Raw genomic sequence first — 19,100 nt, 5'->3', positions numbered from 1 at the left:
TATGAAGAGGAATGGAAGGCGATGTTGGGGGGCCATGTAAGATCTAATAGGACTGTGCAAAACAACCTTGGGGAAGCCTCCAGCCACTTTAGCAGACGCCTGCTGTGTCCAGTAACCAAAGGTGGAGGATAGCCTTTGGAATTCCACTGTCGAGTAGGCGCTGTGGTCAATATGCTTGCTTGCTATTTAAATTTTAAAGCTATTTTGGACTGCTGCCCTAAAGAGGGTGAATAGTTGGGAGTGAGGTTAATTAGGGATTTTGGGATTTGTTATAGTATTAAGTAACTGTAATCTTATGCATGTGTTTGAAATCATTCCTTTTGTCAATAAATGTTTTAACTTTGTTTTAAAATCTCTAAAGGTGTTAGTGGACTCATTACTTCTGAATTCAGTGCACAAATCTTCTCGTAATTAATACAAATTGTAAAACCGTTGTGATAGCGTGGCCACGTTTCCTTGGTGGATTTGGTCCGCCTGGCCTACATCATCGGCTAGGACAGCTCAGCTGGGGATTGAAGGAAACTTTACTGTGTCATGACACTGCATCGCACATGATGCTACATTTATAACCATAAACTGACGCTGTTATGGAACAGAAGATTAAATAGTGGACTCTCGGAATCATTGCATTTCATGGTCCAATGAGCGATCAGGTTGGCTGATTGTTCTGAAAAGAACTGACATCATTTTTCTTATCAATTAACCGCAGATATGAGCAAGGTGCGACGAAACACAAACATGGCTGACGCCAATTGGCCCGGCAGTGGATGACGCCACAATGCTTTCCGCACGCCATTGGACGGTGATTGGTTATTACCCGCATTGATTCAGGTGCGGGAGATCATGGGCTATCTCCAGTCTCTGCTGAGCAGTGAAGTTTGAGCCGCCTGTGATCCTGACTCAGCACTGTGACCCCTTGGCACCTTAATGGTGCCGTGCGCCCACTGAGAATGTCCGAGACTGGGGAAAGGACCGAGAAACTGGGAAGTGCAGCGGTGGAGGTTAATTATAAATGCAGCATAGAGTGGAGAGATGTCCTGAACAGTCGAGTGGGAGAGAGTGGGAGAGAGAAACAGATTAAACACTAACACTACCCTTTCTTAAATATCATTCCGAGCCCTTCAGGTGAGCCAGCAATTTTTCCCTCCCTTAATCTTACAATGTTCATCAACAAGCGCCTGAACTCCAGGATTTTAAAGGAAAAACGGCTCTGCATCAGAAGGAAAATGTTGGAAGATATGGGGGCTGACCAGAAATCTCTGTTGATATTCCCGTCAGGGGTGGGGGTGGGGGGTGGGGGGGGGTGGGGGAGGGGGGGGGGGTGGTGGGTGCTAATGAACGGGTCTCTGAGGAGATGCAGCGAAATCCCGGGGTGATGTTCAGTGATCAGGAGGATGGCATCAGAGGGAATGGAGCAGGGAAAGAGGGTACCTGGGGTGATGTTCAGTGAGAGTTTAGGGAGATGGTATCAGAGGAAATTGAGCAGGGAGCGAGGATCCCTGGGGTGATGTTCAGTGAGTTCAGGAGGATGGTATCAGGGGGAATGGAGCAGGGAGAGAGAATCCCTGAGGTGATGTTCAGTGAGTTCAGGAGGATGGTATCAGAGGGAATGGAGCAGGGAGAGAGGAATCCTGGGGTGATGGTCAGTGAGTTCAGGAGGATGATATCAGAGTGAATGGAGCAGGGAGAGAGGATCCCTGGGGTGATGGTCAGTGAGCTCAGGGGGATGGTATTAGAGGGAGTGCAGCAGGGAGAGAGGATCCATGGGGTGATGGTCAGTGAGTTCAGGAAGATGGTATCAGAGGGAATGGAGCAGGGAGAGAGGATCCCTGGGGTGATGGTCAGTGAATTCAGGAGGATGGTCACAGAGGGAATGGAGCAATGAGAGAGGATCCCTGGGGTGATGGTCTGTGAGTTCAGTTGTTTGTTGCATCAGGCAGGCCGCAGGGTGTTCCTATTAAACCCCAAACTGTGGTAATAACTTCAGGATTACTGCTTGAAAATGTGTCTGTGTCAGATCGGCCCCAGCCTCTCGGAATCATCCCTGGGTTTGTACTAAATGCTCTCTGTGCGGTATGTGTGTATTTCTTGTTATTCATTTATACGATGTGGAAGTGGCTGCCTGGGTCAGCATATATTGCCCATCCCTAATTGTCTTGAGAAGATGGACTGTGACGTCTCTGCCTTGTGAGTGTTTAATTGGACAAGGTACAGAGAGTCCAGGCGAATGCTCTGGGGGCTTGGGTTCAAATCCCAACATAGCAGCTGCTGGCATGTGAATTCAATTAATAAATACCATCCATGATTGTCTCAGTTACAAACTCGGAAACAAACTGAAGGTATTTCATTTTTAGAGTCACCAAGAGGACACATTTTAAATTCGGAATACAGAGATTTCAATAAAGAGCTGATGAAAATCTACAGTGTCCAAAATTAACCACAGTGTGGTTTTCTAATGTGTAACTGAAGTAGCGGCTAGCATTCTGTGACGGCATCACTTCCGCTGGGCTCCCAGTTGTCATCGACATTTCTCCACATTGAAAACTGGACTCAGTAATGGTGGCCATGGCAATAATCACCAATTGTCGTAAAAACCCAACTGCTTCACTACTGTCCTTTAGTGAAGGAAATCTGCCACCTTCACCCAGCCTGGCCGACATGTGATTCCAGGTCCACAGCAATGTGACTTCACTGCCCTCTGAAATGGCCTCGGAAGCCGGGCTGTTCAGGGCGGTGGGCAGTGACACCCACATTTCATTAAAGGATAAAGAGAAAAAAACTTTTATTCTCTATCTAACCCCTACTGCACAGACCCTGGGAGTGCTTGATGGGACAGTGTAAAGGAAGCTTTCTTTCTCCACGTACTGCCCTGCATCGGCCTCTGATGAAGCAGAGTCCTGCTGTTTACAATTAGCTGACAGACCAGAATATGACTGAGGCTCCCCTCGCTCTTAGGGAAAGATGTACTAACACGAATGAGTCGCTGGGTGGCGGAGTGACTCTTTCACGGACGGGTCTTCAATTCAAACACACCCCCACATCCCAGACAGGACTGGTGAAAAATACCTGTCTGGAAATGGGGGCGGTGGTGGTGGTGGTGGTGGTGGGGTGGGGTGGGGGAGAGGGGGAAACCGTGTAATAGGGAAGGTGGAGTGGTGTCAATGGGCCTTGGAGAAAGGATTTCGTCAGAACCATAGTTCGTTTCACAGTAATGATTTATTAACAATTTCAGAGAACGTTTTACAGAACAGTTTATTTTAAAGTTAACTGAAGTGAATATGAGCGTCACATTCAGAACAGAACACATTCCCTCTGAGCTGCCAACTGTATGTATAATAGTAACAGACACCAGAAAGAGAAAACAGGAGCTCAACATTAAGGGAAGGGGATAATTGTGAATGAGGAATGAGAAAAGTTATTTATTTACACGGGGAATTCAAACTACAGGGCAATTATAAGCTACAATTAGAATACAGCCATAGTTATCTCGAAAATTTCAAACAGGAAGCCAGAAATACCATCCATGATTGTCTCAGTTACAAACTCGGAAACATACTGAAGGTATTTCATTTTTAGAGTCACCAAGAGGACACATTTTAAATTCGGAATACAGAGATTTCAATAAAGAGCTGATGAAAATCTACAGTGCCCAAAATTCAACCGATCACTTGGTCTGTAAAATAGGATAAAATAATGAAACAGATGTTTAAGATCATGTAGAAGACAGGAGGGAAGCCAGCAGATCTGCACTGCGCCTCGGTTTCCACACCTCGCCGGGTCGTTTTTCCTGATACTCTATTCTGAAGACCGATTATTTAAAGGAGTGATAATGTCATTTCCTCTGGTTCAATTACAGCATCGCTTGCGCCTGTCCTTATGAGCGCACTTTAGTATGAAACACTCCTTTCAAGTGAAGCAGCATTTCACTTGCACTTCCCTCAATTTAGTCTACTGCATTCGCTGCTCCCAATGCGGTTTCCTCTACATTGGAGAGACCTAACGCAGACTGGGTGGCCGCTTTGCAGAACACCTTTGGTCGGTCCGCAATCATGACCCAGAGCTCCCTGTCGCTTGCCATTTTGACATACCACCCTGCTCTCATGCCCACATGTCCGTCCTTGGCCTGCTGCAATGTTCCAGTGAAGCTCAACGCAAACTGGAGGAACAGCACCTCATCTTCCGACTAGGCATTTTACAGCCTTCCGGACTGAATATTGAGTTCAACAATTTTAGATCATGAACTCGCTCCTCCATCCCACCCCCTTTCCGATACGCCTTTTATCAATAATTTATATAGATTTTTCTTTTCCCACCTATTTCCATTATTTTTAAATGTATTTCCATCCATTGTTTTATCTCTACCTTTTAGTCTTTTTCGATCCCCCCCACCACCCCCACCCCCACTAGGGCTATATGTACCTTGCTCGTCCTGCTTTCTATCCTTAATGTCCCCATCATCACATTTCTTTCCTAATATCACCACCATCAACACCTCTTTGTCCTTTTGTCTATGACATCTTTTGGCTATCTCCACCTATCACTGGCCCTCTATCCAGCTCAACCTTTTCCACCCCACCCCCCTTAAACCAGCTTATATTTCACCTCTTTTTTTATTTTTTCTTAGTTCTGTTGAAGAGTCATAGGGAATCGAAACGTTAACTGTTTCCCTCTCCGCAGATGCTACCAGACCTGCTGAGTTTTTCCAGGTATTTTTGTTTTTGTTCGAGATTTCCAGAATCCGCAGTATTTTGCTTTTATCTTAGTATGAGACATCTTTGAGACGGTGAGTAACAATGTAAATCTGCATCGAAACCCACTAAATTCTGTTGCTGCTTGGACGAACTGCTAAAATGCATGCCGAGTCAAAAAACGAACACCTATTTCTACTCAGTGTGTCATGAAATTTCAGCGTTTCTGATTTTACTGCATTCATTTTAAGGCCAGGGTAAGAGCAAGAGAACCATGCCTGGAGCATGCGAGATTCAGGTAACATTAATCAACAAACCTGAATTGCGCAAATTTCCCTCTCACAAAATTAGCGAGCTTGGATAATGTTTCTGCCTGATTTCGAACGGGGGCCCGTTCACATGTGAGGCGAACGTGATAACCACTACACTACAGAAACATGGCATGACTTTGGCGGCAGTGAGCCTATGCGGAATGGTAAACTGTGCTGTCACGCAGCAGCTTTCTGGCTCTTTGGGAGAAATGGAATTCAGCTGCTAGAATTTGGAATGCTGCAGACAGACTCATATAACAAGGTCATCATAAAATGGCAAAACACCACGTATCCATACCATGGCCCTTCCAACATCCTGTCTCTGTCAGCTTTTTTAAAGAGCAAACCAATTAATCACAGTTTCCTTCTCTCTTTTAGGAAACCTGTTATTTTTCTGAATATCAATTAATTGCACAATTCCCTTTAGAAAAAGGAGTTTCTACAGATTCCATGCCTAGTTTGCCTTAAATAATACTGTTTCCCTCACTCAATGCCATGAAGATTTAGACCTGGGTCCCCTACATAGCTATGCATATGAACATTATTTACCTTTTCTCTTGATTTCATGTCGAATTGACGAAAGTGCTCATTTTTCTGATCAAACATCTCATTATTTCTAAGGTATTTACACAATCTAATTACATTTGCTCCACAACTCGTTAATCGAGGGTGTTATATCACAGAAGAAAATGATTGTTACAGTTAAACAGAGCCCTGCCAGGATCACATGCTGAAATAGTTCGTTTCGTTCATTTGGTTTGCAATAATTTTGTCCTGGGAATGAAACCTTACAGAATACATATTTGCTTAGGGAACAGGGCATGGTTGATCTACCAGAATGCTTGGAGGATTCCAATGGTTAGGCTGAGAGGTCACGACTCTTGTTCAAGGCAGACAACTGTTGGTTTCCACCTGATGCCTCAATTTGTTTGAATTTCAGAACGCAAAAGGTTCGACCCAGCAAATGTCTCAGGCAGCAATGCTTTCTGCTCAATCGTTAGGAACACCCTTCTCCTCCTCAGAAGACGAACTTCAACACACTTGACTCAGCATTTTTTTCCGTTATTCAACATTCAGTTTTAATATTTTTGTTTTGATATTGATTCCCTCGCTTGACTTGAGACTCTCTGAAATATACAACAACATCGAATTGCAAACGTGACTGGCAAACAAATGAATGCCAGACATCAGGTAATGCATTTGATATGGGTCTGATTTGAGATTCAGCACAACAGTCAGCATTTCAACAAAATCAAAGAATTTTACAGGGAACAGCTTTGAGAATGATGCGTTAATTATAACTGGTCCCGCTTTGCCTGTCTTTAGGAGCACACGTTGCTTTGAGACATCTTTGACACGGTGAGTCACTGTGTTTATCTGCATCGAAAGACCCATTCATTGGCAGTAAGCCTGTCTGCAATGTTAAATTGCGCTGTAACGCAGCAGCACCCTGGGTCTCCGCTGCAGAGAAATGGAATTCATCTGCTCTTATCAGGGATGATGCAGCGAGACTGATATAACAATGTAATAATAAAATGGCAGAGCACCATGTATCCATACAATGGCATAAGAGGCCCTACCATCATCCGACCTATTTCCCCGTTTTAAACGAGCAAACTAATTAATCACAATTTGCTTCTCTCTTTTAATAAACCTGTTTCTTTTCCCCCTTTCATTAAATTGCTGAATTCCCTTTTGAAAAAGTCTACAGAATCCATACCTGGTTTGCCTTAATTCACAAGTTTGCCCTGACCCAAGGACATGACGATTTGGGCTTGGTTTCCTAATGTACTTTACCATATGAGCATGGCATAATTATGCAATGGATCTCATATCGAATTTACGAACGTGTTATTTTTTCTGATCATTATATCCGAGTTGTTTTATACAATCTTATTACTTTTGCTCCACAACTCTTCAATCGAGGGTATTATATGACAGAGGAAAATGTTTGTTAGAGTTTAACAGCCTGGATTCCAATGGTTTGGCTGAGAGGTTATGACTCTTGTTACAGGAAGACAACTGTTGGTTTCCACCTGGTGAAACAGTTTTGAGAATGATTTGTTCATTCTATTTCATCCCTCTTTGTTCCAGCTGAGAAGCTTTCTGGCACATAAATCGCGTCCATGTGGAAGACAGGAGGGAAGCCAGCAGATCTGCACTGCGCCTCAGTTTCCACATCTTCCTGGGTTGTTTTTCCTGATACTCTATGCTGAAGACCAATTAGTTAAATGAGTGATTCTGTACCAGCTCTGTCATTTCCTCTGGTTCAATTACAGCATCGCTTGCGCCTGTCTCTATGAGCACCCTTTACTATGAGACATCTTAGAGGTGGTGGGTAACGATGTAAATCTGCATTAAAAACCCACTGAATTCTGTTGCTGCTCGGACAAACCGCTAAAATGTGTGCCGAGTCAATAAAAAAACATCTATTTCTACTCAAAAATAAAAATAGCTGGAAAAACTCAGCAGGCCTGACAGCATCTGCGGAGAGGAATTCAGTTAACGTTTCGAGTTCGTATGACTCTTCATCAGAGCTATTTTGACTGAGGTTGTCATGAAATTTCAGCGCTTCTGATTTTGCTGTATTAATTTTAAGGCCCAGGTAAGAGCAAAAGCACCATACCTGTAGCATTAGACATTCAGGTAACATTCAACACCAACCCTGACATACGCAAATTTTCTCCTCAAAATTCTCTCAAAATTAGCAAGCTTGGATAATGTTTCCACGCGATTTCGAACCGGGGACTTTTCGAATGTGTGGCGAACGTGACAACCACTAGACTTCAGAAACTGCCGTGCTTTTAATGAGCCTGGCGGGAATGTTAAACTGCACTCTAACACAGCAGCAGTCTGATTTTGCTGCATTCATTTTATGACCTCGGTGAGAACAAATGCAAGATGCCTGCAAATGGGAGACTCAAGTAAGCGTCAATGGTGCAAATCACCCTCACTATTGAATGAGTAAGTTTTAATAAAGTTTTTAATGCATTAAAGCTGTTGTATAAATGCAAGCTATTGTTGTCTACTTTGAGGAGTGATTTCATTACCAATCTCAGTTGAAAAACCATGGGCACTGTGGCACCAGGGAGAGGATTTGTACTGGCTGAGAGTGAAAAGGGATTCACTCAGTCATCCCATTTACTGACACAGCAGCACAGTCACTCTAGAGAGAGACCATCCAGGTAATTCACGATTACGGGAGCGTTTACTCAGTTTTCCCGCCAACTTTGAAAGTTCAAAGCATTTGATGCATGTTCAGCACTTTCACACAGTAGTGAGGCTGTTTAAATGTTGTGTGCGTGGGCGGTGATTCACCTGTTCTTCCCACCCGCTGTGATGCTAATGAGTTCACATGCGACTGTAGTGGTTGGAATTCTGTTTTTGCTGCTGTTTTGGGGATTCTCGATTCGCCATTAATTCCAATTCTCTTTTTTTCTGGTGGGTAATGGAGGGTCCATGCAGTTGGCTTTCGGTATAATTTGTTTCTTAACTTTAGTATTGGACCCTCCGACCCAGCTTCCACTCCGCAACAGGAAAGCAAATCAGGATATCCTAATTTGGACTTTCAATGGGGGAAGGGGTTACCCAGCATTCCCCGCGGTAGAGAATGTCCCCTATACACACAACAGGAGTAAGCGCGCATGCGTAGTGTCGAACAGTGTTTGAGCATGCGCGGAGTGAGCACTGGCGATGGAGAGAAGCTTCTTTCTCTGATCCGCAATCGGTGAGGGAGGGATGAAGGGTCTGAGGGAGCGAACGATCCGGTGGGTGGACGGGAGATCTTCGTAAACATGTTGTGTAAGCTGCAGGTTCCCGAATGAGAAGCTACTGGAGCAGAGCAGAGCGACAGCTGAGGGGCTCCTGCTGCTGCAGAGCGGGGTGAACGGAGGAGGAATTTCCAAAGCTTGTGGTCTTGGTAACGGAAAGATCGGCACCAATGGTGGGGTGATTAATATGGGGAATGTTCAAGAGGCCGGTGAGAGATGAACACATGTTTCAGAGGGTTATGTGGGTGGAGGAGATTACAGAGATAGAGATGATCGCAGCCAGAGAGGAAATCCATTGAGTGGAGGGTTGTGTGGGTGGAGGAGATTACAGAGATAGAGAAGGTCGCAGCCAGAGAGGAAATCCACTGAGTGGAGGGTTGTGTGGGTGGAGGAGATTACAGAGATAGGAATGATCGCAGCCAGAGAGGAAAACAAGGATGAGAATTTTAAAATTTTGCTGTTTCTTAACCGGGAACCTTTGTAGGTCAGTGAACACAGGAGCAGCAGAGTTTTGGATGACCTCAAGATTACAGGGAGGCTGAATGTGGGAGATTGGCTGGGATTGTGTTAGGATAGTTAAGTCTAGAGGTAACAAAGGAATGGATGATGGTTACAGCAGGGGCTGAGCTGAGACGAGGGTGGATTGGCGACGTTACTGGGGTGGAAATTGGCGGTCTTGGTGATGATGTGGATATATGTTTGGAAGCTCATCTTCCGGTGAAATATTTTTCCATGGTTGTGAACAGCCTGGTTCAGCCTCAGACAGTTACCAGGGAGAGGGATGGAGTCGGTGGCTGGCAGTGGAGTTTGTAGTGGGGACTGAAGAGAACGGCTTCTGTTTTCCCAATATTTAAATAGAGGAAATTTCTGCTCATCCAGGACTGGATGTCAAACAAGTCAGGACGTTGTGTGACTTGGAGGGGAATTTGGAGGTGATGCTACCCTAGTCCTAGGTGGTGGAAGTTGAGGGTTTTGGGGATTCCTTCACAGTTCTGGTCAAGCTGTAGATATATAAAACATATAAAATCTCTCTCTACCCTCTGTTTTTTTTTCTCTCTCTCTCTTCATTCAGCTCAATTTCACAACCTGCCTTTGTGTTTTTCTGTGTTCTCTCCACCCCCTTTTTCTGTTTTAAATCAGCTTCACAGGATATTAGAAGGGGAGGATCTGCAGTCAGAAAACAGCATCTGAAGGAGTTGCCCAATACATCGTAACCTGAATAGCATAGCATCTTGAACATGGAAGGAAAAAGCACTGTTCAAAGTGTAGAGAAACCGTGGAAATGTGGGGACTGTGAGGAGAGATTCAGTTACCATGTGAGCTGGAAACTCATCGGTGCAGTCATACTGGGGAGCGACCGTTCGCCTGCTCCATGTGTGGGAAGGGATTCTCTCGATTATCCCAGCTGATTACACACCAATGAGTTCACACTGGGGAGAAACCATTCACCTGCTTCGAGTGTGGGAAGGGATTCACTCAGTCATCCAACCTGCTCAGACACCGGCGAGTTCACACTGGGGAGAGACCTTTTAAGTGCCCAGATTGTGGGAAGTGCTATAAAAGTTCATGGGAACTGCTGCTCCATCAACGTGTTCACACTGACGAGAGACCGTTCAGGTGCTCTCACTGTGGCACTGGGTTCAAGCGATCATCTCAACTCACAGTACACCAGCGAATTCACACTGGGGAGATGCCATTCACCTGCTACTTGTGTGGGAAGGGATTCGCTCAGTTATCCCACATGTTGAGACACGAGAGAGTTCACACTGGGGCGAGGCCGTTCACCTGCTCCGAGTGTGGGAGGAGATTCACTCAGTCATTCACTCTGCTGAGTCACCAGCGAGTTTACAAGTCACGACAGTGATTGTATTTTTCTGCCAATCACATCCAGGACTGAACCATGTTCATTGGGGTCTGTTTCTGCTTATGTTAATAAACTCCAGCCCAGTTGTAGGTGCTAATATTCTGGATATAATTAAAATAAATCAGCTTTGTGTTTAACTCACAGTGTGCGGAGTCTTTTTAATATCTATAACACAAGTTAATTCCTTTGAAGTGCTTTCCCTCTCCCGTTTCCATACTCACCGAGGGTCCTTAGACAGCACCTTCCAAACCCACGACCACTACCATCTAGAAGGACAAGGGCAGCAGAAACCATTGACCAATCCATCCTCCTCCAATGCCCCTCCACTGGTGTCCAGCTGGGTGAGATTGCACGCTCCTGATTTGTTTCTTACCGGCTTGTAGCCAGAGAATCACCTGCAGTAGCTGTGATCATTTGAGTTACATTGTTACAAACTCACTCACTCGATAGGTGATCAGGTATTATTGCCCTTTGATATACAAATGTTCCATTATCACGTTCACAGTGACTGTAATTTACAGACCAAGCCTTCTTACCACACCAGCCCTCCTGGATAGATCAACAGAGAAATGTGAGGACACTATAGTCCACCAGCCAAGATCATAGTGGTAAAAACATTTGACAATTCCCATTAAAATATAAAGCACAGCAGAACAACTGTGCATTGGCCTGTTACAAACTTATTGAAACAGATTCATTGCCACCTCCTCCCTTTCCACGTTCCAGGTCCCCAAGCACACTTTCCCGGTGACACAGTGATCTATTTGTACTTCTTACAATTTACAATGTGGTCTCCTCTATGCTGTGGAGATTAAATCCAGATTGGGTGACTGCTTCATGTAAAATCACCATTCTCTTTGCAAGTGTGATCCTGAGCTTCTTCTCATTTACTATTTTAATTCTCAGCCTCACTTCAAGTCTGACCTCTTAGCCCTCGGCCTCCTGTACTGCCGCATGAAGCCCAACCGAAGCTCGAGGAACAGCTACTCGTCTCGTCAGACTCAACGGTAATTTCAATAATTTCATATCATAATCATCACTCCCATTTTTAGGGCAGCAGATGCTGGTAATGGCTCTGCTGTTACCATTTATCCCTCCTCTGAACCTGTCTTATATGTTTACTTGTCCCATTAGTTTCTTTAATTGTCTCATTGTCACCCAATGTTGCCTTGCACCATTGTCCCCTTTATCATTTACTCTCTCCAGCCTTCCATCCTGTCACAAGACCGTTTGTTGTTTCCTTCTGTCTGCCCATTTTCTCTGACTCTGGACTTGTTTATAAACTGTTAAATCTGGGAAATTTTCCAATTTGGATAAAAGTTCAACGATCTGAAACATTCACTGTGAATGATGCTGTTTGACCTGCTGAGTGTTTCCAACATTTTCTGTTTTGAGGTCGGATTTGCAGCATCTGCAGTATCTTGTTTTTTGGGTCAGTTTTCTCTCACTTATCGTTACCTGTATAAAGGTGAAGAAGGAGCTTTTAAAGAATGAGACAAGAGGAACTGTCACCCTGTTCGACATGAAACTAAACTCACTGTTAATTCCTCATCAGTAGCAATTTTAAACACAAAGTTTCCAGCCGGGATTGAAGAGGGGACTTTCTCATGTAAAGTAAACATGATAATTACTGCACTGGGGAAATGAGTGTGAACCCCCCCCGGACAGAGGGGAACTGACCATCCATCTCTAGCTCTAATTCCCAAACAGAAAATGCTGCCAAGAATCAGCAAGTCAGGCTGAGTCTGTGGCCGCTCTCAGCGTCTGAAACCGTCACAATGCCCGGGTGATTGACGGCAGCTCCGGACCAATAGGAAGAGGGAGCGGGACTGGAGGACCGAGCGGGTGCGGCTGGTGCTCCAACCAATCGGAGTGAATGAAGGGGCGGGGCCGGGCAGTGACTGGAGCATGCGCAGTGCGGGTAATGGCGATGAGAAGACGGGTCCACAATGGGTAAAGTGGGGGACGGCGGGGCGGAGGGAGCGATGGATCCGGCGGGTGGACGGAGAGGCTCCGGAAACATGTTGTGTAAACCGCAAACCCCGGAAATAAACTGACCGGTCACCCTCCCCCGTTTACACCGAGCGGGGCCGCAGCTCCCAGATCAATGAAGAGCCGGTTTGTATCAGGCTGGGCATTGGTTCCAGAGGTTGGTCCCTGGTCTCCAGTGTCGGTTCTTCATCATTGAATAGTTACAATGCGGACGGAGGCCATTCAGCCCGTCCTGTCTGTGCTGGCTCTCTGCAAGCGCAAATCAGCTAGTCCCACTCCTCTGCCCTTTCACTAACAAGACCAGCAGCAGATATTACCCATCCCCAGTTACATGTGGAGAAGATGATGTTTGACCTTTTTGAACCGCTGCAGTCCATGTGGTGAAGGTGCTCCTACAATGATGTGAGGTAAGGAGTTACAGGTTATTCACCCAACAATGATGAAGGAACGGTGATATATGTTCAAATCAACAACAACAATGTGTATTTATATCATGCCTTTCATGTAATAGACCTTTCCAGGGTATTTCACAGGAATGTTATAGAGCAACACTAGAAAAAAGTCATGTAAGGAGATATGAGAGCAGATGGCCAAAGGTTTGGTCAAAGAGGTAGGTTTTAAGGAGAATCTTAAAGGCAGAAGGAACAATAGAGAGGGGGAGAGGTTTAGGGAGGAAATTCAACAGTTTATGGCCTTGGCAGCTCAGAGCGTGGACACCAAGGATGGAGGAATTAAAATTGGGAATGCTCAGGAAGACGGAATGAGAGGAGTGCAGAGAGCTTGGAGGGTTGTGAGGCTGGAGGAGATTACAGAGATAGTGGGGGTGAGACCATGGAGAGATTTGAAAACAAGGATGAGAAATTTAAAATTTTGGTGGTGCTTACCTGGAGCCTTTGTTGGTCAGTGAGCACAGGGGTGATGGGTAATCAAGATTCAGTGTGAGTCAGCACATGGGCAGCAGAGTTTTGGATCACCTCAAGATTAGAGGGAAGTTGAATGTGGGAGGCTGGCTGGGAGTGCATTAGGAGAGAATATAAGAAATAGGAGTGGAATAGGCCATTCAGCCCTTAAAGCCTGCTCCGTCATTCAATAAGATTTTCTATTTCAACAACATTTTCTAACAACATTTTCCTGCACTATCCCCATGTACTTTGATGTTTTTAATATGAGAAATCCAGCAAACATACAAATTAGGAGTAGAAGTAGGCCACTCGGCCCCTTGAGCCTGCTCCGCTATTCAATATGATCATGGCTGATCTGATTGTAACCTCAACACCACATTCCTGCCTACTCCCAATAACTTTTCACCCTCTTGCTTATCAAGAATCTATCTACCTCTGCCTTAAAGATATTCAAAGACTCTGCTGCCACTACTTTTTGAATCAATCTCAAAAATATCGATTTCAGTCTTGAACATGTTCAATGACTGAGCCTCCGCAGCCCTCTGAGGCAGAGAAGTCCAAAGATTCGCCACCCTCTGAGAGAAGAAACTCCTCCTCATCTCAGTCCCAAATGGCCGGCCCCCTATTCTGAGACTGTGGCCCTTAGTTCTAGAACCTCCAGCCAGAGTTAAGTCCAGAGATAACAAAGGAATAGATGACGGTTTCAGCAGCAGATGAGCTGAGCCTTGGCTGGAGTCGGGCAATGAGGTCTTAGTGATGATGTGGATATGTGTTTGGAAGTTCATCTTGGGGTGAAATATTTCACCATGGTTGTGAACAGTCTGGTTCAGCGTCAGATAGTTGTTGGGGAGAGGGATGGAGTTGGTGGCCAGGGAATGGAGTTTGTATGAGGGACTGATGACAATGGCTTTCATCTTTCCAATATTTAAATGAAGGAAATTTCTGCTCATCCAGTACTGGATGTCAGATGTCAGAATATGTATGGCTTGGAGCGGAACCTGGAGGTGATGGTGTTCACATACACCTGCTACCCTGGTCCTTCGAGGTTGAGGACTTGGGAGATTTTGTCAAATTGTGGTTTAAGTTGTAGGTCTATAAAATGCCTTCCCATTGCCCTCTGTCTCTCGCACATCCCTCTCTCTCTCTCCCACTTGTCTCATGCCCTCTCTCTGTCTCTCCCACTTCTCTCTCTTTTTCTCTCTCTCCATCTCTCTTGTCAAAATAGAATTCTCTACCCCAGAGGGTTGTGGATGCTCCATCCTTGAATATATTTAACGCTGAGATGCGGAGATTTTTGGTCTCTCAGGCAGTCGAGAGATATGGGGAGCAGGCAGGAAAGTGGAGCGAATACCAAGATCAGCCACGATCGTGTTGAATCGTGGAGCAGGCTCAACAGGCCGTATTTCTTGTGTTCTTATAGAAGCCAGAGTCTTGTGTAGTCCAGATTGGGTGTCAGGTTCCCTTCCCTGAAGGACATTAGTGAACCAGTTGGGTTTTTTTTGACAATCCAGCAGTTTTCATGGTCACTTTTTCCTAGTGTCAGCCCCACAAAATGCCAGGAAAAACTCAGCAGGTCTGACAGCATCTGTGGAGAGGAATACAGTTAACGTTTCAAGTCCGAATGACTCTTCATCAGAACTAAGGAAAAATACAAAAGAGGTGAAATATAAGCTGGTTTAAGGGGGGGGGGTGGGACAGGTAGAGCTGGATAGAGGGCCCTTGATAGGTGGAGATTGCCAAAAGATGTCATAGACAAAAGGACAAAGAGGTGTTGACGGTGGTGATGTTAGCTAAGAAATGTGCTAATGGTGACATGAAGGGTAGAAAGCAGGACGAGCAAGGTACAGATAGCCCTAGTGGGGGTGGGATGGGGGGGGGCGGGGAAAGATCAAAATAGGCTAAAAGGTAGAGATAAAACAATGGATGGAAATACGTTTAAAAATAATGGAAATAAGTGGGAAAAGAAAAATATATATAAATTATTTGAAAAGGGGGGATCGGAAAGGGGGTGGGGATGGAGGAGAGAGTTCATGATCTAAAGTTGTTGAACTCAATATTCAGTCCGGAAGGCTGTAAAATCTCTAGTCGGAAGATGAGGCGCTGTTCCTCCAGTTTGTGTTGAGCTTCACTGGAACATTACAGCAGGCCAAGGACGGACATGTGGGCTTGACAGCAGTGTGGTGTGTTGAAATGGCAAGTGACAGGGAGGTCTGGGTAATGCTTGCGGACAGACTGAAGATGTTCCGCAAAGCGGTCACCCAGTCTGCATTTGGTCTCCCCAGTGTAGAGGAAACCACATTGGGAGCAGCAAATGCAGTAGACTAAATGGAGGGAAGTGCAAGTGAAATGCTGCTTCTCTTGAAAGGAGTGTTTAGGCTCTTGGACGGTGAGGAGGAGGGAAGTAAAGGGGCAGGTGTTGCACCTTCTGTGGTTACATGGGAAGGTGCCTTGGGAGGGGGTTGAGGTGTAGCGGGTGATGGAGGAGTGGACCAGGGTGTCCCAGGGGGACCGATCCCTGCGGAATGCTGCCAGGGGGGGTGAAAGGAAGATGTGTTTGGTGGTGGCATCATGCTGGAGTTGGCAGAAATGGCGGAGGATGATCCTTTGAATGTGGAGGCTGTTGGGGTGATAAATGAGGAGAAGAGGGACCCTATCATGGTTCTGGGAGGGAGAGGAAGGTGGGAGGGCGGATGCGCAGGAGATGGGCCGGACACGGTTGAGGACCCTGTCAACCACCGTGGGTGGAAATCCTCGGTTAAGGAAGAAGGACGACATGTCAGAGGAACTGTTTTTGAAAGTAGCATCATCAGAACAGATGCGACGGAGGTGAAGGAACTGCGAGAATGGGATGGAGTCCTTACAGGAAGCGGGGTGTGAGGAGCTGTCATCAAGGTAGCTGTGGGAGTCGGTAGGCTTGTAATGGATATTGGTGGACAGTCTATCACCAGAAATTGAGACAGAGAAGTCAAGGAAGGGAAGGGAAGTGTCAGAGATGAACCATGTGAAAATGATGGAGGGGTGGAAATTGGAAGCAAAATTAATAAATTTTTCCAGGTCCAGACGAGAGCATGAAGCAACACTGAAGCAGTCATCGATGTGCCGGAGAAAGAGTTGTGGGAGGGGGCCGGAGTAGGACTGGAACAAGGAATGTTCCACACACCCCATAAAGAGACAGGCATAACTGGGGCCCATGCGGGTACCCATAGCCACACCTTTTATTTGGAGGAAGCAAGAGGAGTTTAAGGAGAAATTGTTCAGTGAGAGAACAAGTTCAGCCAGACGGAGGAGAGTAGTGGTGGATGGGGATTGTTCAGGCCTCTGTTCGAGGAAGAAGCAGAGAGCCCTCAGACCATCCTGGTGGGGGATGGAGGTGTAGAGGGATTGGATGTCCATGGTGAAGAGGAGGCGGTTGTGGCCAGGGAACTGGAAATGGTTGATATGATGTAGGGTGTCAGAGGAATTGCGTAGGTGGGAAGAGACTGGACGGGGGAGAGAGAATGGGGTCAAGATAGCAAGAAATGAGTTCCGTGGGCTAGGAACAGGCTGACATGATCAGTCTGCCGGGACAGTCCTGTTTGTGGATTTTGGGTAGGAGGTAGAAGCGGGCCATCCGAGGTTGGGAGACTATGAGGTTGGAAGCTGTGGAGGGAAGATTTCCAGAGGAGATGAGGTCAGTGACAGTCCTAGAAACAATGGCTTGATGTTCAGTGGTGGGGTCATGGTCCAGGGGGAGGAAGGAGGAAGTGTCTACGAGTTGACGCTCAGCCTCTGCGAGGTAGAGCTCAGTGTGCCAGACAACAACAGCACCACCCTTGTCAGCAGGTTTGATGACAATGTCAGGGTTGGACATGAGAGAACGGAGTGCAGCAAGTTCAGAGAGAGACAGGTTAGAGTGGGTGAGAGGAGCAGAGAAATTGAGACGACTGATGTCACGCCGACAGTTCTCAATGAAAAGATCAAGAGAAGGTAAGAATCCAGAGGGAGGGGTCCAGGTGGAGGGAGAATATTGGTGGCGGGTAAAAAGATCTGTTGAATGGGGAGAGGACTCCTGCCCAAAGAAGTGAGCACAGAGACGAAGGCGGCGGAAGAAGAGTTCAGCATCGTGCCGAGCCCGAAATTCATTGAGATGAGGGCATAAGGGTATGAAACTGAGTCCTTTTCTGAGCACTGAACGTTCAGCATCAGAGAGGGGAAGGTCAGGGGGTATGGTGAATACACGGCCGGGGCTGGGATTGGAAGACAGGATGGGGACAGAGGGACGGGCAGGGGTGGAGGGTCCTGGATGGGCGTTGGAGCTTGCATTCCTTTGCACCTGAAAGAAAGAGACAAAGATTCTTGTTGAGGCGTCAGATGAAACAAGGAATAAAATGAAACTGGGGGCAAGGGCAGCTTAGAAATAGGGTGCGTCGGTGCTGCTGGAGGGAGAAGTCGAGTGTGTACATATGGCAATGCATGGCACTGAGTGTGGATCTCAGGATGCGACAAGAACAGCAGTCCAAGGTGCGTTGTATGTCCCAGAGATACCTGTAATCCTGGGTGGGTTCGAAAAATGAGGGATGGAACTTCAGTTGAAATCCACGTGGGGTAAGTCGGAGATGGAGACAGTCACTGAGGAAGGAAATATGGCTGTGAAAGCGAGTTTTAGTAAACTCCTTGTCAAACACCAGGAGAGAAATGGAAAGCGATGAAGATGAACAAGGCAAAAGAGAGAGGCAGAAATCCTGTTGGAGAGAAGAGCAATACTTCTTCAAGGTAGGCATTCCTTGAAGAGAAGTGGCAGTCAAATAAACACTAAGATTATAGCAAAAAACTACGGATGCTGGAGATCCAAAACAAAAACAAACATACCTGGAAAAACTCATCAGGTCTGACAGCATCTGCGGAGAGGAACACAGTTAACGTTTCGAGTCCGAATGACTCTTCATCAGAACTAAGGAAAAATACAAAAGAGGTGAAATATTAGCTGGTTTAAGGGGGGTGGGACAGGTAGAGCTGGATAGAGGGCCATTGATAGGTGGAGATTGCCAAGAGATGTCATAGACAAAAAGTCAAAGAGGTGTTGACGGTGGTGATATTAGCTAAGAAATGTGCTAATGGTGACATTAAGGGTAGAAAGCAGGGCGAGAAAGGTACAGATAGCCCTAGTGGGGGTGAGGTGGGAGGAAGGGATACAGCCTTCCGGACTCAATATTGAGTTCAACAACTTTAGATCATGAACTCTCTCCTCCATCCCCACCCCTTTTCCGATCCCCCTTTTTCCAATAATTATATATATTTTTCTTTTCCCATCTATTTCCATTATTTTTAAATGTATTTCCATCCATTGTTTTATCTCTACCTTTTAACCTATTTCAATCCTTTCCCCCCACCCCACCCCCACTAGGGCCATCTGTACCTTGCTCGTCCTGCTTTCTACCCTTAATGTCACCATTAGCACATTTCTTAGCTAATATCAGCACCGTCAACACCTCTTTATCCTTTTGTCTATGACATCTTTTGGCAATCTCCACCTATCGCTGGCCCTCCATCCAGCTCTACCTGTCCCACCTCCCCTTAAACCAGCTTATATTTCA

The sequence above is a fragment of the Cetorhinus maximus genome, unplaced genomic scaffold, assembly GCF_964194155.1.
Source record: "Cetorhinus maximus unplaced genomic scaffold, sCetMax3.hap1.1 HAP1_SCAFFOLD_2094, whole genome shotgun sequence".
NCBI classification, from domain to species: domain Eukaryota; kingdom Metazoa; phylum Chordata; class Chondrichthyes; order Lamniformes; family Cetorhinidae; genus Cetorhinus; species Cetorhinus maximus.
The sequence above is the reverse complement of the archived record's forward strand: the minus strand, read 5'-3'. Positions refer to the sequence as shown.